This window comes from Triticum dicoccoides, chromosome 6A (genome assembly GCF_002162155.2).
Source record: "Triticum dicoccoides isolate Atlit2015 ecotype Zavitan chromosome 6A, WEW_v2.0, whole genome shotgun sequence".
Classification (NCBI taxonomy): Eukaryota; Viridiplantae; Streptophyta; class Magnoliopsida; order Poales; family Poaceae; genus Triticum; species Triticum dicoccoides.
Genome location: NC_041390.1, coordinates 112,147,224 through 112,163,796, shown reverse-complemented (window position 1 = coordinate 112,163,796; position 16,573 = coordinate 112,147,224).

Genomic DNA, 16,573 nt, shown 5'->3' with positions numbered 1-16,573 from the left:
GAAGTAGGGGTGAATCACCGGTAAGAATTAGCAAATGAACGAAGGTGCTTGAGACAAACTAGATGCATGAGAATGAAGAGATCAAGAACTAATTAGAGGATATTTGATTGATGCACCAGCAAGATAGGAGAATGATAACTGACAGTTGAGCATGAATAAACCTGAATAGATGGACTCTGGATAACAAACTGAGAAGACTCTTGAATTACTCCGGATAGGTGAAAAGAATTGTCACGATCAAAACAATTATGAAAGGATGGTCTCGAATAAGAACCACGAATCTCTGAGAGAACGGATAAGATATATAGGTAAAACTCTTCTTCAGTCTTCAATATCTGTGAATGGCGATGAGAAACACCACCAAATTGTTGAGATACTCCGGAATGAAAAATGTAAAGGTTGAACCAACGATGAAAGAATTCAACAGATCTTGGAGAAAAGCATTTGACTGATGATAAATCATTCTTACGTCAAACTTCAAAAGGAAATTTGAGGATAGCTCCAGGAAAATAAGAAGAGTCAGGTAAGATCCTGGGAAAAGACCTGTGGGTTAGGGCCCACTCAAAGAAACACTGTTGAAATGATTAAAGGAGAGATTGCACCGGTTGAATTAAAAGACTTGAATGAGATAACAGACTCGAGATATCTTGAACACTCCAGAACAATTGAACAGCGAGAAGTGGATGATTAAGAGGTGCACCGACATAAATAGGCATTGGGCAAAAAGAAAAGGAGTAAGCTCAATACCAAAGCTTGAATTAAATCTACTGGAGAAGAAAAAGAATGAATAATGGTGAACTAGAAACTTCGTTAAATCTTCATGAGCATCACCAGGTAAGAACATTGATGGAGAAGAATGGAGAGACTTCACATCAATAAGATGGATACTCGATAAACAAATCTGAGTCCTATGGGAAACAAGGGTGGGAGGGTGGGAAAACAAAGACAACTTGGGATGGGTGAAACGAACACCGTTGAGAAAGCTGAGATTGGATCTTGCGAATGTTGAAAAGATCAGATCCACTTGAAGAGAAACACGCCGGTGAAATAGGATTGACAAGACAATCTCGATGATCAAGAAGGATTAGTATTCTCATAGGAACATGAGAACATCGCTTAGAAAAGGTATGGAATCAACATTTGACATTGAAGCAACTCGAATACCACAACTGAAAACAACAAAAAAGGATTGGCTTGCAGAATAAGCCGGAACAAACATATGATAGAGATTTCGTTCGAAGTTTTCGTGGTGGGGCCTACACGGGCTCGATCGTACAACACCATCATGTACAAGGCAGTGCACATGACATACGAAGCGTCCCCGAGTCGGCATAGTCAAGGACTCTTTAAGACACAACGAGACCACTGTAAAACCAACCGTGAATAGGCGGACCACTAGACGTCGAACCCCAATTTCATATCATACATCTGTCGGAAAGATATCCTAAGAGCTACTTGAATTCCCACCTATGAAACTCCTGAACCTTTCCGGTTATGCAATCAGGTGTTGGGGATACAGGGGAAGCATAATATCTCACCCAAACTAACAAATCCTACATCCAGCTGTATCCATCCTTCAACACATAACCAAGAAACCTTCGGAAAACATCTACCTCAACCTTCGAAAAGCATCTGTTATATGAGTTATGGCGATACTCCCGAACTCCCGCCCCAGTACTGGGTGGCGTCGAGGTTATCTCACCAACGAACTGCATAAAAGAGATTTTCGATGTCGGCGTACTAAACTCAGGTATTCCAGAACTGCAACGATAAAATTATGACGACAACACCTCAGAGCTCAACTCCCCGGGACACTTCCACAAAACCCCTGACAGGAGGCACCAAGACAATGTTCTCGTCACAAAACCATCGGAACGATTCCAAGATACCCATGTGATCCTAATTTTTTTGTGAAATTTGGGAAGAGAAGAGTCAAAACTCTACGTCAGGATGCCTTACCAGAGCGATGAGGAGACTGGGAAGTAAAAAGAATTCCTAAACTCTCCGATATATAATTCCTAAATGACTCAAAACATTTTTTCTAGACTCAACTCGTTCGCTAATTCGATCAAGCAATGGGGCTCCTAAGGTCGGGGAAGGCTCTGATACCAACTTGTAACACCCTCGATGCGGCTATATCTCCCACGTGTCGAAGCACGACTTAGAGGCATAACCGCATTGAAAGCAATGTCGCAAGTGAGGTAATCTTCACACAACCCATGTAATACATAAGGGAAAGAGTAACATAGTTGGCTTACAATCGCCACTTCACACAATACATGAATAAAACATTACATCATCCAAATACAATCAAGGCCCGACTACGGAACCAAAATAAAAGAAGAACCCCAAATGCGACAAAGGTCCCCGATCGACCCCAACTGGGCTCCACTACTGATCAACTAGAATGAAAACAACACAAAGGACAGATCTTCATCGAGCTCCTCCTTGAGCTTGGTTGCGTCACCTGCTCTATTCAACGGCACCTGCAAACTGGTTTTGGAAGAATCTGTGAGCCACAGGGACTCAGCAATCTCGCACCCTCGCGATCAAGACTATTTAAGCTTATGGGTAAGGTAAAGGTATGAGGTGGAGCTGCAGCAAGCGACTAGCACATATGGTGGCTAACATACGCAAATGAGAGCGAGAAGAGAAGGCAAAGCACGTTCGAGAAAGTATGATCAAGAAGTGATCCTAAAACAACCTACGTCAAGCATAACTCCAACAACCGTGTTCACTTCCCGGACTCCGCCGAAAATAGACCATCACGGTTATGCACGCAGTTGATTCATTTTAATTAAGTTAAGGTTCAAGTTATCTACAACCGGACATTAACAAATTCCCATCTGCCCATAACCGCGGGCACGGCTTTCGAAAGTTCAAATCCCTGCAGGGGTGTCCCAACTTAGCCCATCACAAGCTCTCACGGCCAACGAAGGAATAGACCTCCTCCCGAGACATTCTGATCAGACTCGGTATCCCGGTATAACAAGACATTTCGACAGGGTAAAACTAAACCAACAACACCGGCCGAATGTGCCGACAAATCCCGATAGGAGCTGCACATATCTCTTTCTCAGGGCACACCGGATTGTCTAAACTTCCGGTAGGCCAGCCCAAAGTTGCCCCTGGTGGCCACCGGCGGCTGACAAGTTGGACCAACACTCAGAGGTGCACTGGCCCGGGGGGTAAAATAATGATGACCCTCAGGAGCGCGACTCCCAAGGGAAAAGAAAAGGCTAGGTGGCAAATGGTAAAACCAATGTTGGGCATTGCTGTAAGAGCTTTACTTAAGGCAAACTGTCAAGGGGTTCCCATTATAGCCCAACCGCGTAAGGAACGCAAATCTGGGAACATAACACTGATATGACGGAAACTAGGGCGGCAAGAGTGGAACAAAACACCAGGCATAAGGCCGAGCCTTCCACCCTTTACCAAGTATATAGATGCATTAATTAAATAAGATATATTGCGATATCCCGACAAGTAAACATGTTCCAACAAGGAACAACATCTCCATGTTCCAACGAGGAACAAACTTCAATCTTCACCTGCAACTAACAACGCTATAAGAGGGGCTGAGCAAAGCGGTAACATAGCCAATCAACGGTTTGCTAGGACAAGTTGGGTTAGAAGCTTGGTTCAACAATATGGGAGGCATGATAAGCAAGTGGTAGGTATCGCAGCATAGGCATAGCAAAAGAGCGAGCATCTAGCAAAGCAAAGATAGTAGTGATTTCAAGGGTATGATCATCTTGCCTGAAATCCCGCAAGGAAGAAGAACGAGTCCAAGAAGAAGACAAACGGACGTAGACGAACGGTTCCTCACAAGCACGACGTTACCGGAACCAACCCGAAGAAGCAACACCGGAAAGAAGCAAACAACATAGTAAACAACCACGACATGAACATGGCATGATGCACAATCAAGTATGATGCATGTCCAGTTAAATGAAGCATGGCATGGCAAAAATGCACAAACAATTCTACAAATTAAGTGGAGCACAATATGCAACTCCGTTGCATATTGACAAAAACACCACATGACTTATTTAGTTCTCTCTCGTTTATGTACCCAACAAGATTAAATGTTGTTAGCATGGCAAGAGGTGAAGCAAAAGAAAACTACCTATCTAGTCAAGGTTAAATGAGGCCGGAAGAAACGAACAACAATTCCGGAAACTCCTCATGAGCATATTATAGATTTTGTACTGTTCTGCCCTAAACACAATTTTAGAGTTGTTAAACATGCTAGGTGAGTGCATCATGTTAAACTAGGCATTTTTCTACCCCATTTACATATAAAATTTATTAAATTCCGAGTTACGGTTATTTAGTTATGAATTAAAGCATTTTAACATGACATAAGGGCAAAATTAATCAAACAACATTTTAAACATTTTAAACATGGATGAAAGTTGGATATTATGAATCTAGACAAAATTCTAAGCAAGTTTCATATATAATTTATTTAGATCCGATGCACGGTTGTGGAGTTATTAAATGCATGAAGTTTAGGGGGCTTTCTGTAAAACAGGCGTTCTCTGGAAAATAGCTAAAATCGCAGCGCGGGGAAAAAAATAACACGGGCCGCATCTGGCTGGGCCAACAGGAAAGGAAAAAAATCAAGAGGAGGGGGCGCTCGGGGGCTGCTCACCCTGGGCCTTGGGCCCGTTGGCAAAGCAGGCCGGCCGGAGCAATCCGTGGATCCTGGGCCGCAGAGGCCCACATGGAGGACGTCCTCCTCCCGATCCCGCCTGGACCGGGGAGGCAGGCGTTGACGAACGAGGACGGTCGGTGCCGGAGAGCTGACCGGCGTGCGACGCGCAGGGCGGGTTCCTGGCGAGAGGAAGACGCGGGGAGGCGGCAGACGGCGAGGAACGAGTCGGGCATGGTGGATCCAATCTCCAAAGAGGGAGGCCGACACGGTGGGTGCAGGGAGGCGCCGGATCCAGAGCATCCCGGCGAGATCCGAGGCAGCGGTGAGGGGATCTCCGTCGGGGCGCCCTACAGAGAGATAGATGGGTGAGATGGGAGAGATCCAGTCGGGAAGGGGAAGGAGGCGGGCGGCGTGACCTGGGTTGGTGCTCGCCGGCGGCGGAGTGACGAGGAATGTCCGGGACGGCGCCGGCGGAGTCCAGCGGTGGGGACCGGGGTCGCCGGTGAGAGGTTTGCGGGGTGCTCCGTGGATCGCGCGCGGGGGCTTGCGGCGGGTGGCCTCGGGCCCAGATCGGCCCATGGCGGGTCTGCCATGGGCTTCGCCGGGCTCTGCGGGAGGTGGAGGGAGGCAAACGCTAAGGTGGCGAGCGGCGGTTGGTTGCATCCAGCGCAGATACCGATCGTCACCAAACGTTAAGCGTGCGGACCCTATGGGTTCGAGAACTATGTAGACATGACCGACACACATCTCCGGTCAATAACCAATAGCGGAACCTGGATGCTCATATTGGCTCCTACATATTCTACGAAGATCTTTATCGGTCAAACCGCATAACAACATACGTTGTTCCCTTTGTCATCGGTATGTTACTTGCCCGAGATTCGATCGCGGTATCTCAATACCTAGCTCAATCTCGTTACCAGCAAGTCTCTTTACTCATTCCGTAATGCATCATCCCTCAACTAACTCATTAGTTGCATTGCTTGCAAGGCTTATAGTGATGTGCATTACCGAGAGGGCCCAGAGATACCTCTCCGATAATTGGAGTGACAAATCCTAATCTCAATCTATGCCAACTCAACAAGTACCATCGGAGACACCTGTAGAGCACCTTTGTAATCACCCAGTTACGTTGTGACATTTGGTAGCACACAAAGTGTTCCTCCGGTAATCGGGAGTTGCATAATCTCATAGTCATAGGAACATGTATAAGTCATGAAGAAAGCAATAGCAGTAAACTAAAACGATCAAGTGCTAAGCTAACGGAATGGGTCAAGTCAATCACATCATTCTCCTAATGATGTGATCCCGTTTATCAAATGACAATTCATGTCTATGGTTAGGAAACATAACCATCTTTGATCAACGAGCTAGTCAAGTAGAGGCATACTAGTGACACTCTGTTTGTCTATGTATTCACACATGTATTATGTTTCCATTTAATACAATTCTAGCATGAATTATAAACCTTTATCATGAAATAAGGAAATAAATAATAACTTTATTATTGCCTCTAGGGCATATTTCCTTTAGTCTCCCACTTGCACTAGAGTCAATAATCTAGTTCACATATTTATGTGATTAGACACCAGTAGTTCATATCTTTATGTGATTAGTTCACATCTCCATGTGACTAACACCCAAAGGGTTTACTAGAGTCGATAATCTTGTTCACATCGCTATGTGATTAACACCCAAAGAGTGATCATGTTTTGCTTGTGAGAGAAATTTAGTCAACGGGTCTGCCACATTCAGAGCCGTATGTATTTTGCAAATTTTCTATGTCTACAATTCTTTGCACGGAGATACTCTAGCTAATTGCTCCCACTTTCAATATGTGTCCAGATCGAGACTTAGAGTCATCTAGATCGATGTAAAAAGCTTGCATCGATGTAACTCTTTACGACGAACTCTTTTATCACCTCCATAACCGAGAAATATTTCCTTAGTCTTCTAAGGATAATTTTGACCGCTGTCCAGTGATCTACTCCTAGATCACTATTGTACTCCTTTGCCAAACTCAGGGCAGGGTATACAATAGGTCTGGTACATAGCATGGCATACTTTATAGAACCTATGACTGAGGCATAGGGAATGACTTTTCATTCTCTTTCTATTTTCTGTCGTGGTCGGGGTTTGAGTCTTTACTCTACTTCACACCTTGCAACATAGGCAAGAACTCCTTCTTTGACTATTCCATTTTGAACTACTTCAAAATCTTGTCAAGGTATGTACTCATTGAAAATATATCAAGCGTCTTGATCTATCTCCATAGATCTTAATGCTCAATATGTAAGTAGCTTCACCAAGGTATTTCTTTGAAAAACTTCTTTCAAACACTCCTTTATGCCTTCTAGAAAATTCTAAATGATTTCCGATCAACAATATGTCATTCACATACACTTATCAGAAATGATGTAGTGCACCCACTCACTTTCTTGTAAATATAGGCTTCACTGCAAGTCTGTATAAAACCATATGCTTTGATCACTTTACCAAAGCATATATTCCAACTCCGAGATGCTTGCACCGGTCCATAGATGGATCACTGGAGCTTGCTCACTTTGTTAGCACCTTTAGGATTTACAAAACCTTCTAGTTGCATCATATACAACTCTTCTTTAAGAAATCCATTAAGGAATGCAGTTTTGACATCCATTTGCCAGATTTCATAAAATGAGGCAAGTGCTAACATGATTTGGATAGACTTTTAAGCATCGATACGAGTGAGAAAATCTCATCGTAGTCAACACCTTGAACTTGTCGAAAACATTTTGTGACAATTCGAGCTTTGTAGATAGTAACACTACTATCAGCGTCCGTCTTCCTCTTGAAGATCCATTTATTCTTAATGACTCACCGATCATCGAGCAAGTCAATCAAAGTCCATACTTTGTTCTCATATATGGATCCCATCTCAGATTTCATGGCCTCAAGCCATTTAGCGGAATCTGGGCTCATCATCGCTTCCTCATAGTTCGTAGGTTCGTCATGGTCTAGTAACATGACTTCCAGAAAGGATTACCGTACCACTCTGGTGCGGACCATACTCTGGTTGTCCTACGAGGTTCAGTAGTAACTTGATCTGAAGTTTCATGATCATCATCATTAGCTTCCTCACTAATTGGTGTAGAGATCACTAGAACTGATTTTTGTGATGAACTACTTCCCAATTCGGGAGAAGGTACAATTACCTCATCAAGTTCTACATTCCTCCCACTCACTTCTTTCGAGAGAAACTCTTTCTCTAGAAAGGATCCATTCTTAGCAACGAATGTCTTGCCATCGGATCTGTGATAGAAGGTGTACCCAACTGTCTCCTTTGGGTATGCTATGGAGACACATTTCTCCGATTTGGGTTTGAGCTTATCAGGATGAAACTTTTTCACATAAGAATCGCAACCCCAAACTTTAAGAAATGACAACTTTGGTTTCTTGCCAAACCATAGTTCATACGGTGCCATCTCAACGGATTTAGATGGTGCCCTATTTAACGTGAATGCAGCTGTCTCTAATGCATAACCCCAAAATGATAGCGGCAAATCAGTAAGAGACATCATAGATCTCACCATATCTAGTAAAGTGCGATTATGACATTCGGACACACCATTATGCTGTGGTGTTCCAGGTGGCGTGAGTTGCGAAACTATTCTGCATTGTTTCAAATGGAGACCAAACTCGTAACTCAAATATTCTCCTCCACAATCAGATCGTAGAAACTTTATTTTCTTGTTACGATGATTTTCCACTTCACTCTAAAATTCTTTGAAATTTTCAAATGTTTCAGACTTATGTTTCATCAAGTAGATATACCCATATCTTCTCAAATCATCTGTGAAGATCATAAAATAACGATACCTGTCCCGAGCCTCAACACTCATCGGACCCCATACATCAGTATGTATTATTTCCAATAAGTCAGTTGCTCGCTCCATTGTTCCGGAGAACGGAGTCTTAGTCATCTTGCCCATGAGGCATGGTTCACAAGCATGAAGTGATTCCAAAAGCCCATCAGCATGGAGTTTCTTCATGTGCTTTATACCAATATGACCTAAACGGCAGTGCCACAAATAAGTTGCACTATCATTATTAACTTTGCATCTTTTGGCTTCAATATTATAAATATGTGTATCACTACGATCGAGATTCAATAAACCATTCACCTTGGGTGTATGACCACAGAAGGTTTTATTCATGTAAATAGAATAACAATTATTATTTGACTTAAATGAATAACCGTATTGCAATAAACATGATCCAATCATATTATGCTCAACGCAAACACCATATAACATTTATTTTAGGTTCAACACTAATCCCGAAGGTTAAGAGAGTGTGCGATGGTGATCTTATCAACCTTTGGAATTACTTGCAACACACATCGTCACCTCGCCCTCAACTAGTCTTTGTTTATTTTGCAACTCCCGTTTTGAGTTACTACTTTTAGCAACTGAACCAGTATCAAATACTGAGGGGTTTGCTATAAACACTAGTAAAGTACACATCAATAACATGTATATCAAATATACCTTTGTTCACTTTGCCATCCTTCTTATCCGCCATGTATCTAAGGCAGTTCCACTTCAAGTGATCATTTCCTTTGCAGTAGAAGCACTCAGTTTCAGGCTTGGGTCTAGCTTTGAGCTTCTTCACAGGAGTGGCAACTTGCTTGCCATAATTCTTGAAGTTCCCTTTCTTTCCCTTGCCCTTTTACTTGAAACTAGTGGTCTTTTCAACCATCAACACTTGATGCTTTTCTTGATTTCTACCTTCGTCGATTTCAGCATCACGAAGAGCTTGGGAATCATTTCCGTTATCCCTTGCATATTATAGTCCATCATGAAGTTCTAGTAACTTGGTGATAGTGACTAGAGAATTCTGTCAATCACTATCTTATCTGGAAGATTAACTCCCACTTGATTCAAGTGATTGTAGTACTCAGACATTCTGAGCACATGCTTACTAGCTGAGCTATTCTCCTCCATCTTGTCGGCAAAGTACTGTCAGAGGTCTCATACCTCTCGACACAGGCATGAGTATGAAATACCAATTTCAACTCTTAGAACATCTTATATGTTCTGTGGCGTTCAAAACGTTTTTGAAGTCCCGGTTCTAAGCCGTAAACAAGGTTCCACTAAACTATTAAGTAGTCATCATACCGAGCTTTGTCAAACATTCGTAATGTGTGCATCTGCTCCTGTAATAGGTCTGTCTCCTAGCGGTGCATCAAGGACATAATTCTTCTGTGCAGCAATGAGGATAATCCTCATGTCACGGATCCAATCCGCATCATTTCTACTAACATCTTTCAACTTTATTTTCTCTAGGAACATATCAAAAATAAATGGGGAGCTACATCGCAAGCTATTGATCTACAACATAGATATGCAAATACTATCAGGACTAAGTTCATGATAAATTAAAGTTCAATTTAATCATATTACTTAAGAACTCCCACTTAGATAGACATCCCTCTAGTCATCTAAATGATCACGTGATCCAAATCAACTAAACCATGTCCGATCATCACGTGAAATGGAGTAGTTTTCAATGGTGAAGTTGGGGAACGCAATAATTTCAAAAAAATCCTCGCACACGCAATATCATGGTGATGCATTGCAACAAGAGGGAAGAGTATCGTCCACGTACCCTCATAGACCGGAAGCGGAAGCTTTATGAGAATGTGGTTGATGTAGTCGTACGTCTTCATGCTCTGACCGATCCAAGTATCGAACGTACGACACCTCCGAGATCAGCACACGTCCAGCTCAATGACGTCCCAGAAACTCCGATCCAGCAGAGCTTCACATGAGAGTTACGTCAGCACGATGGCGTGATTACGGTGATGATGTTGCAACTGACACAGGGCTTCGCCTAAGCACCACTACGATATGATCGACGTGGATTATGGTGGAGGGGGCACCGCACACGGCTTGGAACAATCAACTTGTGTGTTCTAGGGTGCCCCCTGCCCCCGTATATAAAGGAGAAAGGGGGGAGGCCGGCCGGCCCTTGAAGGGTGCGCCAGGAGGAGGAATCCTCCTCCTAGTAGGAGTATGACTCCCCTTTCCTACTCCTACTAGGAGGGGAAAGGAAGGAGGAAAGGGAGAAGGAAAGGGGGGCGCCGCCCCCTTTACCTAGTCCAATTCGGACCAGAGGGGCAGGGGGCACGCGGCCTGCCCTGGCCGGCCCTCTCTCTCCACTAAGGCCCATGTGGCCCATTACTTCTCCAGGGGGGTTCCGGTAACCCTTCGACACTCCGGTTTTCTCCGAAATCACCCGGAACACTTCCGGTATCCAAATATAGTCGTCCAATATAGGAATATTTATGTCTCGGCCATTTTGAGGATCCTCGTCATGTCCGTGATCACATTCGGGACTCCGAACTACCTTCGGTACATCAAATCACATAAACTCATAATACCGATCGTCACCGAACATTAAGCGTGCGGACCCTACGGGTTCGAGAACTATGTAGACATGACCGAGACACGTCTCTGGTCAATAACCAATAGCGGAACCTGGATGCTCATATTGGCTCCTACATACGAAGATCTTTATTGGTCAAACCGCATAACAACATACGTTGTTCCCTTTGTCATCGGTATGTTACTTTCCCGAGATTCGATCATCGGTATCTCAATACCTAGCTCAATATTGTTACCAGCAAGTCTCTTTACTCGTTTCGTAATGCATCATCCCACAACTAACTCATTAGTTGCATTGCTTGCAAGGCTTGTAGTGATGTGCATTACCTAGAGGGCCCAGAGATACCTCTCCGACAATCGGAGTGACAAATCCTAATATCGATCTATTCCAACTCAACAAGTACCATCGGAGACACCTGTAGAGCACCTTTATAGTCAGCCAGTTACGTTGTGGCGTTTGGTAGCACACAAAGTGTTCCTCCGGTAATCGGGAGTTGCATAATCTCATGGTCATAGGAACATGTATAAGTCATGAAGAAAGCAATAACAGTCTAAGCTAACAGAATGGATCAAGTCAATCACATCATTCTCCTAATTATGTGATCCCATTTATCAAATGACAACTCATGTCCTTGGTTAGGAAACATAACCATCTTTGATCAACGAGCTAGTCAGGTAGAGGCATACTAGTGACACTCTGTTTGTCTATGTATTCACACATGTATTATGTTTCCAGTTAATACAATTCTAGCATGAATAATAAACATTTATCATGAAATAAGGAAATAAATAATAACTTTATTATTGCCTCTAGGGCATATTTCCTTCAAGTGCATCCTTCTTCTCCGCCAAATACTTTGGGCAGTTCCGCTTCAAGTGACCAGTTCCTTTGCAGTAGAAGCACTCAGTCTCAGGCTTAGGTCCAGACTTGGGTTTCTTCACTTGACCAGCAACTGGCTTGCTGTTGAAGTTCCCCTTCTTCCCTTTACCCTTTTTCTTGAAACTGGTGGTCTTGTTGACCATCAACACTTGATGCTCTTTCTTGATTTCTACCTCCGCAACCTTTAGCATTGTGTAGAGCTCAGGAATCATCTTATCCATCCCTTGCATATTATAGTTCATCATGAAGCTCTTGTAGCTTGGTGGCAGTGATTGAAGAACTCTGTCAATGACACTATCATCAGGAAGATTAACTCCCAGTTGAGTCAAGTGGTTGTGGTACCTAGACATTCTGAGTATATGTTCACTGATAGAAATATTCTCCTCCATCTTGCAGCTGTAGAACTTATTGGAGACTTCGTATCTCTTAATCTGGGCATTTGCTTGAAATATTAACTTCAACTCCTGGAACATCTCATATGCTCCATGACGTTCAAAACGTCATTGAAGTCCCAGTTCTAAGCCGTAAAGCATGGCACACTGAACTATCGAGTAGTCATCAGCTTTGCTCTGCCAGGTGTTCACAACATCTGGTGTTGCTCCTGCAACGGGTTTGTCACCTAGCGGTGCTTCCAGGACATAGTTCTTCTATGCAGCAATGAGGATAATCCTCAAGTTACGGACCCAGTCCGTGTAGTTGCTACCATCATCTTTCAACTTAGCTTTCTCTAGGAACGCATTAAAATTCAATAGAACAACATCACGGGCCATCTATCTACAACAACATAGACATGCAAAATACTATCAGGTACTAAGTTCATGATAAATTAAAGTTCAATTAATCAACTTACTTAAGAACTCCCACTTAGATAAACATCTCTCTAATCATCTAAGTGATCACGTGATCCGTATCAACTAAACCATGTCCGATCATCATGTGAGATGGAGTAGTTTTCATTGGTGAACATCACTATGTTGATCATATCTACTATATGATTCACGCTCGACCTTTCGGTCTCAGTGTTCTGAGGCCATATCTGCATATGCTAGGCTCGTCAAGTTTAACCTGAGTATTACGCGTGTGCAAAACTGGCTTGCACCCGTTGTATGTGAACGTAGAGCTTATCACACCCGATCATCACGTGGTGTCTCGGCACAATGAACTGTAGCAACAGTGTATACTCAGGGGGAACACCTATACCTTTAAATTTAGTGAGAGATTATCTTATAATGCTACCGCCGAACTAACCAAAATAAGATGCATAAAGGATAAACATCACATGCAATCAATATAAGTGATATGGTATGGCCATCATCATCTTGTGCCTTTGATCTCCATATCCAAAGCACCATGATGATCACCATCGTCACCGGCTTGACACCTTGATCTCCATCAAAGTATCGTTGTCATCTCGCCAACTATTGCTTCTACGACTATCTCAAGTAAAGCAATTACATGGCGATTGCATTTCATACAATAAAGCGACAACCATATGGCTCATGCCAGTTGCCGATAACTGTGTTACAAAACATGATCATCTCATATAATAAATTTTAGCATCGTGTATTGACCATATCACATCACAACATGCCCTGCAAAAACAAGTTAGACGTCCTCTACTTTGTTGTTGCAAGTTTTACGTGGCTGCTACGGGCTAAGCAAGAACCGTTCTTACCTACGCATAAAAAACAATAACACGGTATAGTGATTGCTTTTTGATCTTCACAAAGAACCCTGTTCATTGAATCTGATTCAACTGAAGTTGGAGAAACTGACACCCACCAGCCACCTGTGTGCGAAACACGTCGGTAGAACTAGTCTCGCGTAAGCATACGCGTAATGTCGGTCTGGGACGCTTCATCCAACAATACTGTCGAATCAAGAATCAACTAGTGACGACAAGCAATATGTATATACCATGCCCTAAACTCCTTTGTGTTCTACTCGTCCATATAACATCTACGCATAAACCTGGCTCGGATGCCACTGTTGGGGAACATAGTAATTTCAAAAAAAATCTACGCACACGCAAGATCATGGTGATGCATAGCAACGAGAGGGAAGAGTGTTGTCTATGTATCCTCGTAGACCGTGAGCGGAAGCGTTATGACAACGCGGTTGATGTAGTCGTACGTCTTCACGATCGACCGATCCCAGCACCAAAGGTACGACACCTCTATGATCTGCACATGTTCAGCTCGGTGACATCTCACGAACTCACGATCCAGTAGAGCTTCGAGGGAGAGCTTCGTCAGCACGATAGCGTGATGACGGTGATGATGTTGCTACCAGAACAGGGCTTCGCCTAAGCACCGCTATGATATGACCGAGGTGGATTATGGTGGAGGGGCCACCGCACACGGCTTGGAATAATCAACTTGTGTGTCCTATGGTGCCCCCTGCCCCCGTATATAAAGGAGCAAGGGGGAGGCCGCCGGCCCTAGTGGCACCCAAGGAGAGGAGGAATCCTCCTCCTAGTAGGAGTAGGATTCATCCTTTCCTAGTCCTACTAGGAAGGAGGAAGGGGGAAGGAAAGAGAGGGAGAGGGAGAGGGAAAGAGGGGTCGCCCCCCTTCCCCTAGTCCTATTCGGACTCCCCTTGGGGGGCACCACCTCCTGGGCTGCTGCCCTCTGCTGTCTACTACACAACCTTCTTCTTATAGACGTTGTTGGGCCTCCAAGTGTAGAGGTTTGTAGGACAATAGCAAATTTACCTCAAGTGGATGACCTAACGTTTATCAATCCGTGGGAGGCGTAGGATGAAGATGGTCTCTCTCAAACAACCCTGCAAGCAAATAGCAAAGAGTCTCTTGTGTCCCCAACACACCCAATACCATGGTAAATTGTATAGGTGCACTAGTTCGGTGAAGAGATGGTGATACAAGTGCAATATGGACGGTAGATATAGGTTTTAGTAATCTGAAAATATAAAAATGGCAAGGTAACTAATGATAAAAGTGAGCGTAAACGGTATTGCAATGCTAGGAAACAAGGCCTAGGGTTCATACTTTCACTAGTGCAAGTTCTCTCAACAATAATGACATAATTGGATCATATAACTATCCCTCAACATGCAACAAAGAGTCACTCCAAAGTCACTAATAGCGGAGAACTAACAAAGAGATTATTGTAGGGTACGAAACCACCTCAAAGTTATTCTTTCTGATCGATCTATTCAAGAGTCCGTAGTAAAATAACATGAAGCTATACTTTCTGTTTGATCTATCCTGGAGTTCGTACTAGAATAACACCTTAAGACACAAATTAACCAAAACCCTAATGTCACCTAGATACTCCAATGTCACCTCAAGTATCCGTGGGTATGATTATACGATATGCATCATACAATCTCAGATTCATCTATTCAACCAACACAAAGAACTTCAAAGAGTGCCCCAAAGTTATCGAAACGAAGTACTACGCGCATGCTCCTAGGGGATAGATTGGTAGGAAAAGACCATCGCTCGTCCCCGACCGCCACTCATAAGGAAGACAATCAATAAATAAATCATGCTCTGACTTCATCACATAATGGTTCACCATACGTGCATGCTACAGGAATCACAAACTTTAACACAAGTATTTCTAAAATTCACAACTATTAAACTAGCATGACTCTAATATCACCATCTTCATATCTCAAAACAATCATCAAGTATCAAACTTCTCATAGTATTCAATGCACTCTATATGAAAGGTTTTATTATACCCATCTTGGATTCCTATCATATTAGGACTAAATTCATAACCAAAGCAAATTACCATGCTGTTCTAAAGACTCTCAAAATAATATAAGTGAAGCATGAGAGTTCATCTATTTCTTCAAAATAAAACCACCGCCGTGCTCTAAAAGGATATAAGTGAAGCACTAGAGCAAATGATAAACTACTCCGAAAGATATAAGTGAAGATCAATGAGTAGTCGAATAATTATGAAACTATATGAAGACTCTCTAACATTTAAGAATTTTAGATCTTGGTATATTCTTCAAACAACAATCAAAAGAAAAGAAAATAAAATGACGCTCCAAGCAAAACACATATCATGTGGTGAATAAAAATATAGCTCCAAGTAAAGTTACCGATGAACGAAGACGAAAGAGGGGATGCCATCCGGGGCATCCCCAAGATTAGGCTCTTGGTTGTCCTTGAATATTACCTTGGGGTGCCTTGTGCATCCCCAAGCTTAGGCTCTTGCCACTCCTTATTCCATACTCCATCGAATCTTTACCCAAAACTTGAAAACTTCACAACACAAAACTTAACAGAAAACTCGTAAGCTTCGTTAGTATAAGAAAATAATCACCACTTAGGTACTGTTGTGAACTCATTCTAAATTCATATTGGTGTAATATCTACTGTATTCCAGCTTCTCTATGGTTCATACTCTCCGATACTACTCATAGATTCATCAAAATAAGCAAACAACACAATGAAAACAGAATCTGTCAAAAACAGAACAGTTTGTAGTAATCTGTAGGTTTCGAATACTTATTTAACCCCAAAAATTCTGAAATAAATTGGTGTACGTGAGGAATTTTTCTATTAATCATCTTCAAAAAGAATCAACCTAATCGCACTCTCCAGTAAAAAAATGGCAGCAAATG